Here is an 18,234-nt window from a genome sequence, read left to right on the forward strand (position 1 = left end):
TCAGCGGACGCGATCCCAGCCCTCAGTGAGTCTACCCATCTATCAATCTGTGGTATTTCATCCGGCGCCGCCCTTCCCGAAGGCATCTTCGGGGTGTCTCGGGCAGTCACTTGTATTTATCGAGCGCTTACTGTGTGCAGAGCACTGGACTGAGCTCTTGAGAGAGGAGAAAAGAACAATATAACGGACGTATTCCCTGCCCACAACAAGCTCTCGATCAGTAGGTATTTATTGAGCGCTTACCCGGAGCGGGACACGGTACTAAACGCTCGGGAGAGGACAAGAGGGGCAGGAGATACGTTCCCTGCCCGCGAGGAGAAATCGGAAGTATTTAGGGAGCTCCTATTGGGTGCAGAGTGCCGTGCTAAACGTTCGGGAGAGAATCAAAGACCGTGATTATGAGCCCCCTGAAGGCCAGGGATTGTGTCCAGTCTGATTAGCTTGGATCTTCCCCAGCGCTCAGTACAGTGCCCGGCACATAATAAATGCTTAACGAATATTATTTTTTAAAAAGTCAGAAGACACCGTACCTGCCTACTAGGCATTGATCTGGGACCTGGGAGTCAGAAGATCCCAGGTTCTAATCCCGGCTCCGCCACTTGGCTGCCGTGTGACTTTGGGCCAGTCACTTCACTTCTCTGGGCCTCAGTTCCCTCATCTGTCAAATGGGGATTGAGACTGGGAGCCCCATATGGGACAGGGACTGGGTCCAACTTGATTTGCTTGTGCCTCCTCCAGCATTTAGTACAGTGCCTGCCACATAGTAAGGGCTCAAAAAGTACCGTCGTATTATTATTATGATTATTTTTACCATCTAGCCCTGTCACCGTCCTACCACCTTGCTCACTTGCTTCCTTTCAGGAAATGTTGAATTGTTGACCAGTGACTGGCCAGTGTTGTTTTTTTAAATATTCGTTAAGCGCCTATCACGTGCCAGCCGCGGGGGTCGATCCAAGCTAATCAGGTTGGGCACAGTCCCTGTCCCAGGTGGGGCTCCCAGTCTTCATCCCCATTGCACAGATGAGGGAACTGAGGCCCAGAGAAAGGAAGCGACTTGCCCACAGTCACACAGCGGACAAGCGGTGGAACCGGGATTAGAACCCACAACCTCTGACTCCCAGGGTTTTCTCTCTGAGCAACCTTCCGTCCCCCTCCGAATGCCCACTGAATCTTCTTCGAAGAGGATGAGGATCCGGCTCTGCCCTCACTGAACGCATCTTCAGGGTGTCTCAGGCAGTCACTTGTATTTATTGAGCGTTTACTGTGTGCAGAGCACTGGACTAAGCGCTTGAGAGAGGACGGAAGAGCAATATAATAGACCTATTCCCTGCCCACAACGAGCTGACGGTCTAGAGCGGGGGGGGGAAGCGAGGATTATGGTCCGTGAACCCGTTCGGTGACAGAGAGTTTTTTTTTTTAATGGTATTCGTTAAGCATCTTTTTGAAAATCGGCATTTGATTAGCCCTCATTTTCTTGTTAAGCGCTTACTAGGCGCCGGGCCCTGTTCTAAACGCTGGGGGAGACAGAAGCTAATCAGGTTGGACCCAGTCCCTGTCCCACATAATAATAATGTTGGTGTTGTTAAGCGCTTACTCTGTGCAGAACACGGTTCTAAGCGCTAGGGTAGATACAACCTGATTCCCTCGTGTCTACCCCAGCGCTTAGAACAGTGCTCGGCCCATAGTAAGCGCTTAACAAATACCAACATCATCATCATCATTACAGGGTAATCAGGTTGTCCCGCTTGAGGCTCACAGTCTTCGTCCCCATTTTCCAGATGAGGTAACTGAGGCCCAGGGAAGTGAAGTGACTCGCCCACAGTCACACAGCTGACAAGCGGCGGAGCCGGGATTCGAACCCTTGACCTTGGACTCCCAAGCCCAAGCTCTTTCCACTGAGCCACGCTGGGGCTCCCCGACTTCATCCCCGATTTCCAGATGAGGGAACCGAGGCCCAGAGAAGTGAAGTGACTGGCCCAAGGTCACCCAGCGGAAAAGTGATGTGAGGCCGGGTCCTTCTGACTCGCGGGGCCAGGGTCTATCCGCCAGGCCTCGTTGCTGCTCCAAGAGAAGTGAAGTGACTAACCCAAGGTCACCCGGCAGACGATGAGAAGCCGGGTCCTCTGGTTCCCAGGACCGGGCTCTATCCTCTAGGCCTCGCTACGTCCCAGAGCGTCGACAGAACAATGGTGGAGTCTGTTTCCTTCAGGAGCTGGAATCCCAGGGGCCTCCAGCCCCAGCAGGGGCGGCTCTTTCCCAGCCCCGGGCGACGGGGAGGGGAGGGCATCTAGTGCAGAGGCTTGGGGGACCGCCAGTCATCTGGGTTCTAATCCCAGCTCCGCCACGTAACCGCTGCGTGACCTTGGGTGAGTCACTTCACCTCTCCGGGGCTCCGTTTCCTTGCCCGGGGATGGGGATGAAATCCCGGTTAACAATAATAATACTAATGTCGGTATTCGTTAAGCGCTTACTCTGTGCGGAGCACTGTTCTAAGCACCGGGGGAGATGCAGGGTCATCAGGTTGTCCCACGTGAGGCTCACGGTTAACCTCCATTTTACAGATGAGGTAACTGAGGCACAGAGAAGTGAAGTGACTTGCCCACGGTCAACCAGCTGGCAAGTGGCAGAGCCGGTTCTCCCTCCCAGGCTTAGACTGGGAGTTCCGAGTCAGGCAGAGACCACCCTACCCCAGGGCTTAGCACAGTGCGCGCCACGTAGTAAGCGCTTAACAAATAACGCTTAAAAAAAACGGGCGTTCAGTAAATCCTGCTGACTGAAGGGTTGGTACTCGGTTCACGGCGCGCAATAAATGTCACGGATTGATTGGAGAGAACGCGCAGTTTTTATTGCAAGGAGGAAACGAGTAATTCGAGATCCACTATCCACGGTTCAGGGACACGACGCCCCCCAAGGCTGGTTTCTCCAAGAAGTAGGGGATTATCCTTGGGCAAACAGCGGCAGCCACCAAGAGAAATTGGGAAATCAGGAAATCCGACGTTTCCCCTGGAAACCGTGGAGGTGGTGAGAGACGGTAGGGTTCATCCCTGAGGAGAAATAACGAAGATAACTGTGTTATCTGCCAAGCGCTTCATCGTCGTCATCGTCACCGGTGGTGTTTAATGAGCACTTACGGAACGCGGGGCGCTGTACTGAGCGCTTGGGAGAGTCCAATGCCCCTGAGTTTGTAGACGTGTTCCCTGCCCACGTGGAGCTGACGGCTTAGAGGGCAATCGATGGTATTTATTGAGCCCTTAAGAGGAGGAACTTGTCTGCTAATTCTGCTGTATTGGACTCTCCCCAGCGCTTAGAATTCATTCATCCATTCGATCGTATTTATTGAGCGCTTACTGTGTGCAGAGCACTGGACAAAGCACTTGGAATGTACAATTGGGCAACAGATAGAGACAATTCCAGCCCAAAGACGGGCTCGCAGTCTAAAAGGGGGAGAAAGCAAAGCAAAACAAGTAGGCGGGCATCAATACCGTCAAGATAGATAGAATCATAGATAGATGCACAGCATTAATAAAATAAAGCAATAAATAATATATAAGAATCATAAATAAGGAAGCGCTCCACTTGTCAGCTTTGGGACTTTGGGCAAGTCACTTCACTTCTCTGTGCCTCAGTGACCTCATCTGTAAAATGGGAATTAAGACTGTGAGCCCCACGTGGGACAACCCGATAACCTTGTATCTCCTCCAGGGCCTAGTGCTTAACAAATACCATCATTATGATTATCAACAAATAATAGTATTAATAAATGCCACCACCCGATTGATCGATCGGATCCGTCTGCTTTTAGAGCTCAAACATTTTCCCACTTCGTATCTGCCCCCCACCCCTCGATTGAATACTGTTTGCAAAATGAAGAAAGGTCGGTGTGTGGAATGCCAAACTCTCACCCGTCCGCAAGAAAGGGCGCGCGTTCCTCCGCCGAAGACCTCACGTTTAAGAAGCCTGGATGAAGCCCTCTGAAAAATCAATCCATTGATAGTATTTATTGAGCGCTTCCTGTGAGCAGAGCACTGTACTGAGCGCTTGGGAGAGGCCGAGAGAACAGAGTTGGTAGACAGGGAGGTAGGGAGGCAGGCAGTCAGAGAGCTCTGGACTCTCCCAAGCACTTAGTACAGAGCTCGGCACACAGTAAGTGCTCAATAAATATACTTGTTTGAAGGGAAAGAGGGAAGGAAACAGGAAGAGAGAGAAACAGACAGGAAAAGAGGAAGAGAAAGAAAGACAGTAGAAGAGAGGCAGACGGGAAGAGAGAATGAGAGAGAGAAACAAAAATAGGAAAAAAGGAGAGAGAGAAAGAGGAAAAGAGGGAGAGAGAAACAGAGACAGGAAAAGAGAGAGAGAGAGTTGGGAAAAGAGGAAGAGAGAGAAATGGAGAAATGGAGATGGAAAAGAGAAAGAGAAAAAGAGAAAACATAGAGACAAGAAAAACGGAAGAAAGAGAAACAGGAAATGCAAAAGAGAAAGAAACAGACAGGAAATGAGAAAGAGAAAGAAACAGGAAAGAAACAGACAGGAAAAGAGGAGGAGAGACAAACAGAGACAGGAATAGAGAAAGAGAAAGAAACACAAGCAAGAAAAGAGAAAAAAATAGTGACAGGAAAAGAGAAGGAAACTGAGGGATAGAGAAAGGGCGAGAGGGAGGAAGAGAAGGGAAGAGGGAGGGAGACCCAGACATACCGATGACTTGGCTGATGCCCGAGAGATCCACCAGCTTCAAGGCTCGGTTGACCAGAGGACAGACCTGAAAAGGAGCAGAGCAGGCCGTGACCACCTCCCCCCACCCAAAAAAAGCTGGGAGTCCCCCGAACCGAGAATGACCCTCTTTTCTTGCCCCTGTTTCTTTCCTATCTCTGCATTTCTCTCTCTCGTCTGTTTCTCTCGTCCTCTTTTTCTGTCTTTGTTTCTCTCCTCTTTTTAAATCTGTTTCTCTTTCTCTATTCCCGTCATTCTCTCTCTTTTCCTCTTTCTGTTCCTCTTTCTTCCTCTTTTCCTGTCTCTGTTTCTCTCTCTTCATCTTTTCCTGACTTTGTTTCTTTCTCTTTTCCTGCCTTGTTTCTCTCTCGCCTTTTTCTGTCTCTTTCTCTCCTCTTTTTGTATCCCTGTTTCTTTCTCTATTCCTATCAGTCTCTCTTTTCCTCTTTCTGTTCTTCTCTCTTCCTCCTTTTCTGTCTCTGTTTCTCTTCCTCTTTTCCTAACTCTGTTTCTTTCTCATTTTCTGTCTTTGTTTTTCTCCGGCCTTTTTTTCTGTCTCTCTTTCCATATCTCGGTTTCCCTTTTCCTATTCCGGTCATTCTCTCTTTTTCTCTCTCCTTCTCTATTCCTGTCAGTCTCTCTCTTTTCCTGTTTCTGTTCTTCTCTCTTCCTCCTTCCCTGTCTCTGTTTTTTTCTCTTTTCCTGTGTTTGTTTCTCTCTCATCTCTTTTTCTGTCTCTGTTTCTCTCTTTTTATATCTCTGTTTCTCTTTTCCTATTCCTGTCATTCTCTTTTCCTGTCTGTTTCTCTCCTCTTTTCCTATCTCTGTTTCTCTCTCCTCTATTCCTGTCAGTCTCTCTCTTTTCCTCTTTCTGTTCCTCTCTCTTCCTCCTTTCCTGTCTCTGTGTCTCTCTCTTCCTCTTTTCCTGACTCTCTCTATTCCTGTCTTTGTTTCTCTCCACTCTTTATATCTCTGTTTCTTTCTCTATTCCTGTCAGTCTCTCTCTTTTTCTCTTTCTGTTCTTCTCTCTTCCTCCTTTCCTGTCTCTGTTTCTCTCTCTTCCTCTTTCCTATCTGTTTCTCTCCTCCATTCCCATCTTTCGCTCTCTTTTCCCATCTCTGTTTCTCTTTCTCTGTTTCCATCACTCTTTCCTGTCCCCCATATTTGCAAGAAATGGATCTCGACAATCTTCCCCTCTCCATCCCACCCCGGTTGAGCCCAGCACTGAATTTTCAACTCACTTGTCCTTGCACAATGTTGGGTAAAAAATTTATCAAGCCATTCATCACTCTGTTTACCATCTTCTGCAGGGGCCGGAACAACTCCCTGAAAGAAAGAAGTGGATATACAGGAGGGGAGTGAGTGGCCCTGCTGCTTGTCTGCTGTGTGACCTTGGGCCAGTCACTTCACTTCTCTTAGCGAAGCAGTGTGGTCTAGTGGATAGAGCCTGATTCTTCTGTCCGTCTGCTGTCTGAACCTTGGACAAATCATTTCACTTCTCTGCACCTCAATTCCCTCATCCGCAAAAATGGGGATTAAGTCTGTGAGCCCCATGTGGGTCCAACCTGATTACCTCATATCTCTCCAGGTACTTAAAAGACTGCCTGGAGCATCATTAGACCCTTAGCTCTGTGGGCAGGGAATGTGTCTCTTATTATATTGTATTCACCAAATGCTCAGTACAGTGCTCTGCTCACAGTAAGCGCTCGGCAAATACGACTGACTGATTAGTAAGATACCATAAAAAAAAACCTAAAAGAGCAAGACGGTGGGCTGAATGCGGAGGAGGACCCACGGTCTAGGGAGATGTTCCTCCCTGGAGAAACCCACCCGTTGAGAACTTCGATATTTAAGCTGATGGGATCGCTGCGACACTCCCCGACGACCAGAGAGATCTTCCCGCTCTTGTCTTTCTCCATCTTCAGTTCAGCCATCAGGTCCATGGCGACGTCGAACTCCAGCAACTCCAACTTCAAGAGTCTAAACGAGAGAGAGGATGTGAGAGGGGAGCGAGTCCTGCCTCCGGCCCGGAAGGCCCTCCCTCCTCATATCTGACAGGCGATGACTCTTCCCCCGCTTCAAAGCCTTACTGAAGGCCCACCTCCTCCTCCAGGAGGCCTCCCCTGACTGCGCCCGTCTTTCCTCTTCTCCCCCTCCCTTCTGCGTCGCCCTGACTCGCTCCCTTTTTTCATCGCCCCCCTCCCAGCCCCACACCCCTTATGTCCACATTTCTCATTTATTTATTTCTTTTCACGTCTGTCTCTCCCTCTAGACCATCAGCTCGTTGTAGGAGGGGAATATGTGTGTTTATTGTTCTTTTGGGCTCTCCCAAGCGCTCAATAGATACGGTTGACTGACTGACTGACGGAAGTCGTTGCTAATTCAGGTTAGCGTTGCTTCTTAGAACGCCTCCCCGTGGTCTTTGAAACTTTCCAGGGGGTTTACCAATCAGGGGAATGATCAATCGATTATTGGTGGTATTTATTGAGCACCTACTGTGTGCAGGGCTCTGTACTGAACGTTAAAAGAGAGCCTCGGGGCGGGAGTGGGGCCAGGGGTGGGCATGGAGGGAGAGTTCCTGTCTGGGAAGGAGGCACTCTCTCTGAGCCGAAGCTTTGTGAAGACAGAGAGGAGAGGAGGAGAGGAGAAAATAGCACCAGTCACTTTGTGCGTTAACCACGACAACATCATAGGCGACAACCCGAAGGAGTGTGGCCTAGTGGCAAGAGCCTGGGCTTGGGAGTCCGAGGATGGGGGTTCTAATCCCGGCTCTGCCACTTGTCTCCTGTGTGACCCCGGGCAAGTGACTTTGCTCTTCTGGGCCTTCCGCATAGGGCTCTCAGTCCCCCGCCCCAAACACCAAAAAAGACCTACGTTTTGACCACAACTTTGAAGCTGAGGGGGATCCTGGCATAAACTCCACGTCCATTCTCGGTGGATTCAATCCCGATGTCTAAAAGATGGCCATTTATCACCTTGATGCTGTAAGAAACGGCAACCATGGGAAGGGAAAGGTCAGCTCTTTCCTATCCTTCATCCATCCATCCACCCACCTATCCACCCACCCATCCCCTCTCCAATCCATCCACCCATCCATCCCTCCACGTGCATTTCCTTCCTCAACTAAAGTCACCCCCCAAATGATCTCTCCGTTTCTGGTTAGAGGTATGCCAGTTTTACGAGTGGACTCTCACTTGACGATATCCCGCAGGCCAGAAGTCAGGTGGTTGACGGCCCCAAAGATCCCCCCAAGAAGACCACCGGACTGGGAAGTCTCGGAATTCACGATATTCAAGAGCGGAAGCTTGTTGAGGATACTAGGTAGTTCCAAGTCCAGAAGCGCCTTCTTGAGAGCTGGAAAGAGAGATCAGAGACCGGAAGCTCCCTGCGGGCATGGAACGTATCTCCCAACTCCGTCGTAGTGGACTCTCCCAAGCGTTCAGTACAGTGCTCTCCATAGAGTTCGCACTAAATCATTATCATTGATGGATTGATTAGGGATCACTCAGTACTTGAGAAGCTGACCAGTCCACCCCATCTGGTGAGATTTCTAGAGGTTTCAATGTCTTCTAGGAGAGAAATGAGACTCCTCAAAGGTCATCTTACCTTGGCCCAGGTTCTCTTTTAGATCCAAAATGGAATTGATCGGGTCCTGGACTGGGGATGGAGAGAGTTTTCAGTCAAAAGCACATAATGATAACAAGAATCACAACAATAACGATAATGATAACTTTCTTAGCCCTTGGAAAATAATTCTTCCCGAACTCCGAAGAGAGCGCGCCGAAGGGGAAATTCGCAAGCTTGTCTTTTACATTGTAAACTCGTTGTGGGCAGGGAGTCTGTCTGCCAACTCCGTTGTATTGGACCCTCCCAAGCGCTTAGTACAGTGTTCTGCACACAATAAGCGCTCAATAAACTCCACGGGTAGCTGTAACTTACTGAGCCCCGAAATGGGGTGAATGAGATCCTTACTTAGATCTGGACACAGATCACAGTGAGAAGCCCCTCAACCACCCGCTGACTTTTGAAAAATTAAAACTGCTGGGCGTTTTGGAGAAGAGAAGATTCCGGGAAGTTCCGTCTGCTCCACTCTCTCTTTGCTTCGCTCTCTGCCCACATCGTCCTTCTGAAACTGCAGATCCTAAGCCCCCTCCTTGGCCGGCAGTGAATATATCAACCAACACTGTTACAGTGTCCCCTCCCAAGCGCTTAGTACAGAGCTCTGCACACAGTAAGCGCTCAGTTAACACCACGGTTCAACTGACTATCCATTTCTCCCACTGGATCGTAAGTCCCTGAAGGCAGGGACTGAGACTATTAATTTCATTCCTCAAGGTATTTATTACAGTGCTCTGAAACCAGTAGGTGCTCAATAAATTCATTCAGTAGTATTTATTGAGCGCTTACTATGTGCAGAGCACTGGACTAAGCGTTTGGAATATACAATTCGGCAACAAAGAGAGACAATCCCTGCCCACAACGGGCTCACAGTCTAAAAGGGGGGAGACAGGCACCAAAACTAAGGAACGGGCCTCAGTAGCATCAATATATAATAATAATAATAATGTTGGTATTTGTTAAGCGCTTACTATGTGCCGAGCACTGTTCTAAGCGCTGGGGTAGACACAGGGGAATCAGGATGTCCCTCGTGGGGCTCACAGTCTTAATCCCCATTTTACAGATGAGGTAACTGAGGCACAGAGAAGTTAAGTGACTTGCCCACAGTCACACAGCTGACAATTTGGATTGATTGAGTGAGAAAATGAATGACTGATGGAAACTTCTGATCTGAAACGTCTGGAACGAGATCCTCGGTTATACCCGAAGACACGGATCACGGTCAGAAGCCCCTCACCCACAAGTTCAGATTGGAGAATTGACAACTGAAGTGTGTTTTGGAGAAGAAAAGATTCGGGGACAGATTGTCTCTGCTTCCCTCTGTCCTTGCTTCACTCTCAGCCCCCATCATCTTTCTGAATTTGTAGCCTCTGAATCCCCTTTAGACTGTCGGGTCCTTGCGGGTAGAGACCGTGTCTACCAAATCTCTCCCAAGCGCTTAGTACGGTGCTTTGCACATAGTAAGCATTCGATAAATTCGATTGAATAAATGAACTGTTGTGCTGACCTCTTCCAAACACTCAGTCCAGTGCTCCGCACAGATTAAGCTCTCAATAAACACCGCTGATTGATCGATATCTACTTCCCCCATGACCTTGAGGGAAGAAACCGGGACCACTAATTCTATTCCAACCTCTCGGAAGCAATTAGTAGAGTGCTCTGCACTGCACATCCTAGGGGCTCGGTAAATACGATCGATTGAATGAATGATTAATTGAAACTTACCATTGATCAAGTCCTTGTCGAGAAGGTCTTCAAGGATGAGATTGTCATTTATCCCTGAAGACACAGAGCAGAGTCAGAAGCCCCTCTCCCACACGCTCACGTTTGAAAATTTACAACCGATGGGCATTTTGGAGAAGAGAAGATTCGGGGAAGTTTCTCTCTTTGCTTCTCTCTCTGCCCACATCACCTTTCTGAAACTGTAGACCCTAAACCCCCTCCTTTACGGGCAGTGAAGATATCAACCAATATTGTTAAAGTGTCCCCTCCCAAGCGCTTAGCGCAGAGCTCTGCACACAGTAAGCGCTCAATTAACACCATCGTTAGTTGACTATCCATTTCTCCCACTAGACTGTTAAGTCCCTTGAAGGCAGGAACTGGGACTATTAATTCCTTTCCCCAGGGTATTAATTACAGTGACTGGAAACCAGTAGGTGCTCAATAAATACTGTGCATTCATTTAGTCGTATTTGTTGAGTGTTTACTGTGTGCAGAGCACTGTCCTAAGAGCTTGCAAAGTCCAATTCAACAGCAAAGAGAGACAATCCCTGCCCACAACGGGCTCATAATCTTAAACGGGGGAGACAGGTATCAAAACTGGCAATCAGGATTGAGAGGGAGAAAATGAAAGACTGGCTGATGGAAACTTACCCTGGAGCAAGTCCTTGCCAAGATCTGTAACTTCCGGAATGAGATCCTGGGTTATACCTGAAGACACGGATCACGGTCAGAAGCCCCTCACCCGCAAGCTCAGATTGGAGAATTGACAACCGAAGTGTGTTTCGGAGAAGAAAAGATTCGGGAAAGATTCTCTCGGCTTCCCTCTGTCCTTGCTTCAAGCTCAGCCCCCATCGTCTTTCTGAAACTGTGACCTCTAAATACCCTCTAGATTTCAGCTCCTCGTGGGTAGAGATCGGGTCTGCCAACTCTCTCCCAAGCGCTTAGTACAGTGCTTTGCACACAGTAAGCGTTGGATAAATTCGATTGAATAAATGAACTGTGTTGTGTTGGCCTCTTCCAAACGCTTAGTCCAGTGCCCCGCACGCAGAAAGCGCTCAATAAAAACCGCTGATTGATCGATATCTACTTCTCCCACGCCCTTGAGGGAAGAAACCGGGACTACTAATTCTATTCCACCCTCGGAAGCATTTGGTACAGTGCTCTGCACTGCACGTCATAGGGGCTTAATAAATTCGATCGACTGATTGGATGAATGATTAATTGAAACTTACCATTGATCAAGTCCTTGTCCAGAACATTTTCAAGGATGAGATTGTCGCTTACACCTGAAGACACAGAGCGGAGTCAGAAACCCCTCTCCCACACGCTCACGTGTGAAAATTTACAACCGATGGGCATTTTGGAGAAGAGAAGATTCCTGGAAGTTTCCTTCTGCTCCACTCTGTCTTTGCTTCGCTCTCTGCCCACATCGCCTTTCTGAAACTGTAGACTCTAAGCCCCCTCCTTTACGGGCAGTGAAGATATCAACCAATATTGTTACAGTGTTCCCTCCCAAGCGCTCAGTACAGAGACCTGCACGCAGTAAACACTCAATAAACACCATCGTTCGATTGACTATCCATTTCTCCCACTAGACTGTAAGTCCCTTGAAGGCAGGAACTGGAACAATTGATTCTATTCCCCTCCGCGAAGTATTTATTGCAGTGCTCTGAGACCAGTAGGTGCTCAATAAATACTTTTCATTCTTTCGATCGTATTTACTGAGCGCTTTCTGTGTGCAGAGCACTGGACTAAGCGCTTGGAAAGACCAATTAAGCAACAAAGGGAGACAATCCCTGCCCACAACGGGCTCACGGTGGAGCAGGGGGGAGACAGGCCTCAAAACAAGAACAGGCATCAGTAGCATCAATATATGGATTGACTGAGTGCGAAAATGGGTGAATAATGGAAATTTACCATTGAGCAAATCCTTGCCAAGGTCCGAAACGCCTGGCACGAGATTCTGGATTACACCTGAAGACACGGACCACGGTCAGAAGGGACTGCCCTAGGCGTTTAGGACGGTGCTCTGCACACAGTTAGTGGTCAAAAAAAGCCCACTGATCGATGGAAACTGTATTTGTCTCCCCCAAATCCCCCAAAAGCTGCCCCTCTCTCTCCACATCGATCTCTGGTCCTCAACTTTAAGCTGCTCAGTCAGCTCTCTCCTTCCTACTTCCCCACTCTCTTCTCCAGCGTGGCTTAGTGAAAAGAGCCCGGGCTTGGGAGTCAGAGGTCGTGGGTTCTAATCCCCGCTCTCCCACTTGCCATCTGTGGGACTTTGGGCAAGACACTTCACTTCTCTGGGCCTCAGTTACCTCATCTGGAAAATGGGGATGAAGACTGGGAGCCCCACGTGGGGTAATCAACTCTCTCTCCCCCAGATCTTAGAACAGTGCCTGGCTCATAGTAAGGGCTTAACAAATACCATCATTCTTCTTATTTATTTATTATTCTTTCCCCTCACTCCACGCCACCATTATCATTAACTACCACCGGTTGGAAATCCCTGGATGAGAACCGACTCAGCATCGGGGAAACCGAACTGACCAGCCTTTGGAGGTTTCAGCACCTTGGCCTCGCCCGCCGAGACGAGACCCCAGAGAAGAACCAAACCCCAGAGGAGAGACATCATCCGCCTTGATTCCTGGAAGAACGTGGAGAAAAGTGAGTCTGAAGAGAAATATCCCGGAGAAGCAGCATGACCCCAGTGGCTAAAGCCCGGGACTTGGGAGTCAGGAGGACCCGGGTTCTCATCTCGGTTCCGCCACTTGTCTGTTGCGTGACCTTGGGCTAGTCACTTCTCTTCTCTGCACCTCAGTTTCCTCATCTGTAAAATGGGGATTAGGATCGTGAGCTCCGTGGGGGACATGGACTGTGTCTAAACTGGTTAGCTTGTATCTACTCCAGCGCTTAGTACAGTGCCTGGCCCGTAGTGCGTGTTTAACAAATGCCATTAAAAAATCAAACAATGATATTTATTTAGTGCTTAGTATGAGCAGAGCACTGTACAAAACGCTTGGGAGAGGACAATACTACAGAATTAGCAGCCCATTCCCTACCCATAAGGAGAACTCCTGAATTTCTCGCCCACTCACTTGGTAAGCCATTTAATCAACTACTTTTTATGGTATTTAATAACAATAATAATAATGATAATGGCATCTGTTAAGCGCTTACTAGGTGTCAAGCACTGTTCTAAGCGCTGGGGTAGATACAGGGTAATCAGGTTGTCCCCGTGGGGCTCACACTTTTAATCCCCATTTTACTGATGAAGTAACTGAGGCACAGAGAAGTGAATAGACTTGACCAAAGTCACAGCAAACAAGCAGTGGAGCCGGGATTAGAACCCACGACCTCTGACTCCCAAGCCCGGGCCCTTTCCACTAAGCCACGCTGCAAAGCACTTACTTATTACTTATAATTACTTATTTAAGCACTTACTAGGTGCCAAACACTGTTCTAAGCACCGGAGGAGATATAAGTAAAGTGGGTTACACACAATCCCTGTCCCGCATGGGGTTCAAAGTCTAAGAGGGAGGGAAATGGAGAACAAGGTGAAAACTTGAAATAGAAATTATTTTGCTATCGTCCACGTTCTCTTACCCGGGTCTAGAGCAGATGTCTGATCCCCAGAAGCGGAAGAAGAGAAACTTAAGTCCTTTCCACCATTTTCTCTAGTTAGCGAGGACGGTGCCTTTCTGGATAGTTATTTGAACCCATCTGATTCTCGCTGTCTTCAGTTACTGTTTTTTTGCCAGATTGGAAGCAGAACTATCTTCCCCTTAGATGGCCACTTGGAATAGATTATTCTTGTGAGTAAATTCTAGTCTGGACCAGTAAAATCTCCTCCTCCTTTCCCCCTGCTATTTAAACATGACTAATTGGGGATTATCTAAGGAGAGAAAATGTCCATTTGTCTCCCAAAGAATAGTTCGTCTTGAATCAATTTCCAATCAATCAATGGTATTTATTGAGCGCTTACTATGTGACAAGCACTGTTCTAAGCGCTGGGGTAGATACAGGGTAATCAGGGTACCCCACGAGGGGCTCACACTTTTAATCCCCATTTTAGAGATGAGGTAACTGAGGCCCAGAGAAGTTGAGTGACTGGCCCAAGGTCACACAGCAGACAAGTGGCGAAGCTGGGATTAGAACTCACGTCCTCTCCCAAGCCCGGGCTCTTTCCACTAAGCCGCGCTGCTTTTCTGAACTGCTTCTACTAAGCGTTTGGGAGAGTCCAGTCCAACCGAATTAGCAGACCCGAGCTTACAGTCCAGAGGAGATGCTTTCGAGAAGCGGTGTGTTTAGTGGAAAAAGCCCAAGATCCGGAGTCAGAAGATCTGGGTTCTAATCCCAGCTTCCCCACTGGCCTTCTATGTGACCTTGAGCAAGTCATTTCACTTCTCTAGGCTGCGGTTTTCTCATCTAGAAAAAAAGGAATAAAAATCTCCCCTCCTTCCTCCTAGAAGGAGAGCCTCTTGTGGGACAAGGTCTGGATCCTATCTGATTAAATAGTTTTTACCTCGGGCCTTGGCAGGTAAGTGTTTAATAAACACCCTGCTCGTTAAACCGACTGGCGCAGAGCTGAAAATTAAATCCAAAAAATTATCTCTACAATTTCGTTCGTTTTTACCTGGCTCTGTCAGAGGATCACCAGGGACTTTTCCCAAGCTCTCTTCCTTTTCCTCCTCTTCCTGTTAACTGCGGAGAATGAAGCTTTCCCTTATATATCGAAAGTCTCCCCAAGGAATCAGGAAATCGAAGCGCTTGATGGAATCTCTGATAGCCATGGCCAATACGGCAATCAAATGACATCTTTCAGTACCCTCCAAAGAAAATAATGGCCGGGGCTAGAATATGGTAAGAACAGTTAATCCATAGGCTCTCAAAGCTAAGGTGGAAAGATTTTGGATGAAAAGGATTTTCTGCTAAGCGAGCCCCTTCTCAGAGGGATGATCCAGAAGGCTCCCTTCTCATTCGATCGATCCATCGGTCAATGACTCAGTCGATCAGTGGTACTTACTGAATGTTTACTGTGTGCACAGCGCTTGAAAGCGTCCAATATAGCATTCATTCACTCGGTCATATTTATTGAGAGCGTGCTGCGTGTAAAGCACTTGGGAGCATAAAATATAACGATAAATCGACACTTTCCCTGCCCACAGTGAGCTCACAATCTAGAGGGGGAGACAGACATCAATATACTTAATTAATAAATAAATGAATAAATTACAGCTCTCCCCAGCTCTTCAAAGTCACAACTAAGGAAAATAATCTCTCCGTGGCTCCATTTCAGTCCATTCTCAGTCTCTGTCTCTTTCCCCCCTTAGACAGTCAGCTTCTTGTGGGCAGGGAATGTGTCTACCAACTCTGTTAAATTGGACTCTCCTAAACACTTAGTACAGTGCTCTGCACATAGTAAGCGCTTATTAAATACCATTAATTGTCCTCTAGATCATCAGGTCATTGTGGGCAGGGAACTTGTCTACCAACTGCGTTCTACTGGACTCTCCCAAGTGCTCGGTGTGGTGCTCTGCACACAGTAAAGTGCCCAATAAATACCACTGATGGACTGATTCTCTAGACTGTATGTTCCTCTAGACTGTCAGTTCATTATGGGCAGGGAGTTCGTCTGCTAATTCTGCTGTGCTGGACTCTCCCAAGCACTTAGTATAGTGCTCTGCACATAGTAAGTACTCAATAAATACCTTTCATTGATATCTCTTTTTCTCTCTTTCTTTCTGTCTCTCTTTACCTATCTCTTTCTCTGTCTCTTTTCTCCTGCTCTCAATTTTCTCCTTTTTCTCTTCTCTCTCTTTGCTCTGTCATTTTTAATTTACCTCTCCTTCTCCCCCTCTTCCTCTTTGTGGATCGCTTTCTCTGTCTCTTTCTCTATCTCTCTTTCTCCCTTTCATACTCTTTATCTCTTTTTTTATGGTATTTGTTAAGTCCTTACTACGTGACAAACATTGTTCTCAGCAATGGGGTAGGTACAAGCTAATTAGGTCAGACAGAATACCTGTCCTGCATGGGGCTCATTATCTAAGTAGGAGGGAGAAAAGGAGGACTGAGGCACAGAGAAGTGAAATGACTTGCCCAAGGCCACACAGCAGACTGGGGGCGGAGGCGGGATGAGAACCCAGATCCCGGGCCCAGCTCTTTCCACTAGTCCACGTGTTTTTCTAATTCTTTCTTTCTCCCTCTTTTATGTTTTTCTTTCTGTCTTTCTCTTTTTCTCTTTCTTCCTCTGTCCCTCTTTTCCTTTATGTTTCTCTTTCTATCTTTTTCTCTTTCTCTGCCTCTCCTTGTCTTCCTTTTTCTCCTTCTCTCTAACTCACTCCTTGTCTCTTCCTTTTTCTCATCTCTCTTGCTCTCTCCTTCTCCCCCTCTTTCTGTTTCACTATGTATCTTTCTGTCTCTCATACTCTCTTCTCTTCTGTTTTTATCTGTCTCTCTAATTCTCTTTCTCCCTTTTTTCTTTGTTTCTCTGTATCCTTCTCTGTCTCTCCCCAACTCTCTCTTCTCTCTCTCATTCTCTCCTTTTCTCTTTATGTTTTTCTTTCTCTCTCTCTTTTTCTCTTTCTTACTCTCTGCTTCTCCCCTATTTCTCTTTTGTCTTCTCTCTTTCTGTCTCTCATTCTCTCTTTTTCTCTCCCTCTTTCTGTTTCTCTCTCTCTGTTTCTTTCTCTCCCTTTCTCTCGCTAATTCTCTCTTTTTCTTTCTCTCTCCCCATCTCTCTCTTCTTTCTCTTTCTCTATCTCATTCTCTTTTCCCTCCCTCTTTCTGTTTGTTTCTCTGTGTCTTTCTCTTTTTGTCTCCTTTCTGTATATATTTCTCTTCCTCTCTATCTCCCTTTCTCTTTATTGCTCATTCTCTCTTTCTCCCTCCCTGTTTTCCTTATGTTTTTCTTTCTCTGTCTCTTCCTTGTCTCTCTCTTTCTGCCTCAGGCTTGGACCTCAGGTGAAATGGAATCCTGCTGTCCCAAGTAGAATTTCCCAATATTTTGGTTACCCTACCACCGCCACACCCCCCGCCGTGGATGACTCCCATGAGGTAGGGAGGTAGGGATACAGATTCCATCAGTGATATTTATTGAGCAACTCCTGGGTCTGAAGCATTAATTCATTTATTCAATCGTATTTATTGAGTGCTTACTATGTGCAGAGCACTGCGTTAACCAATCGGGAGAGTATGATGCAACAATAAATAGACCCATTTCCTGCCCACAACAAGCTGACGGTCTAGAAGTGGGCAGGCAGACATTAATATGAATGAATAAATGATGGATCTGGACATAAGTGGTGTGAGGCTGGGGCGGGGGGGGGGTGAAAAAGGGGAGCAAGTCAAGGTGACACAGACAGAGAAAGGGAGAGAAGTAAAAAGGAGACACAGAAAGAAAGAGAAATATAAAGACAGAAAGGTAGAGAAAGAGAAACACACAAGGAAAGAGGGAGAGTGAAAGAGAAAATGATAGAGATAGAGAAAGGGAGAAGAGAAAAGGGACACGGAGATGGAGAGAGAGACCGAAAAAGCTAAAGAGGATAGAGAAAGAGACAGAAAATGAGAAAAAGAGGAATAAGAGAAACATACAAAGAGGGAGAGAGCGAGAATGAGACAGAGAAAGGGAGAGAAGAAAAAGAGAGAAAGAAATGAGGGGGGTAGAAAAAGACAGAAATAGAGAAAAGATACAAAGGAAAAAGAGAAAGAGACAGAAATAGAAAGAAAAAGGCAGAGAAAGAAAGGGAGAAAGAGAAAAGACCATAAGCCTTGAGTGGAATAGGAAAGGTGTCTGATCAGATGACCTTGTATCTACCCCAGCACGTAGCACAGTGTGGCACTTAGTAAGCATTTAACAAATACCATTTCATAAAGAAGAGAGAAAAAGACAGAATGAGAGATTTGGGAAAAAGAGAGAGAAAAATGGAGAGACAGTGACAGGGAAAGAAAAAGAAAGCGAGAGGAAGGAAGAAAGAAAGAAGGCGAGAAAAAAGAAAGATGGAAAGAAAGAGAAATAAAAACAAAGAAAAGAAAGGAAGGGAGGAAGAAAGGGGAAAGAGCTGAGAAGAGAAAGGGGAGAGGGAGGGAGAGGAAGGAGGAGACATAAAAAGAGAGAGGAAGAGGGAGAGGGAAAGAGAGGAGACAGAGAAAAAGAGAGGAAAGAAGAGGGAGAGAGGAGAGAGAGCA

General features: G+C 47.2%; 1 long non-coding RNA gene across 1 annotated transcript; it reads right to left on the reverse strand.

The window, feature by feature from the left end:
• Positions 1-2,823: 2,823 nt before the first annotated feature.
• Positions 2,824-4,166, reverse strand: LOC114806135. Its single transcript, XR_003754223.1, has 2 exons — positions 3,903-4,166; positions 2,824-3,044 (listed from the first exon to the last, which is right to left on the reverse strand). It is a non-coding gene; the product is annotated as an uncharacterized LOC114806135 (long non-coding RNA).
• Positions 4,167-18,234: the final 14,068 nt, after the last annotated feature.

This window comes from Ornithorhynchus anatinus, chromosome 21, assembly GCF_004115215.2.
Source record: "Ornithorhynchus anatinus isolate Pmale09 chromosome 21, mOrnAna1.pri.v4, whole genome shotgun sequence".
In the NCBI taxonomy this organism is placed as follows: domain Eukaryota; kingdom Metazoa; phylum Chordata; class Mammalia; order Monotremata; family Ornithorhynchidae; genus Ornithorhynchus; species Ornithorhynchus anatinus.